Raw genomic sequence first — 311 nt, 5'->3', positions numbered from 1 at the left:
CCCTCACTATAAAAGATTTTATCCTTATATGCAACCTGAATCTACCACCTTTAAGTTAAAAAATAAAATAAAATAAAATAAAAATAAAAATAAAAATCATTTGCCTTTGTTCTATCACCACAAACCCTGCTAAAGAGTCAGTCTCCATCTTTTCTGTAGCTCCCTTTTAGATACAAAAAGGCTGCTATCAGATCACTTCTCTTTATGTCTCCTATTTATTTCTTTGGAAACTACAAAATGTACAAAGAGTACAACAACACTATTTGATACAAAAAAAAAAAAAAAAAAAAAAAAAAAAAAAAAAAAAAAAA

The sequence above is a fragment of the Centrocercus urophasianus genome, unplaced genomic scaffold, assembly GCF_019232065.1.
Source record: "Centrocercus urophasianus isolate 14NV4802_14NV808 unplaced genomic scaffold, USGS_Curo_1.0 seq_10, whole genome shotgun sequence".
NCBI lineage: Eukaryota > Metazoa > Chordata > Aves > Galliformes > Phasianidae > Centrocercus > Centrocercus urophasianus.
The sequence above is the reverse complement of the archived record's forward strand: the minus strand, read 5'-3'. Positions refer to the sequence as shown.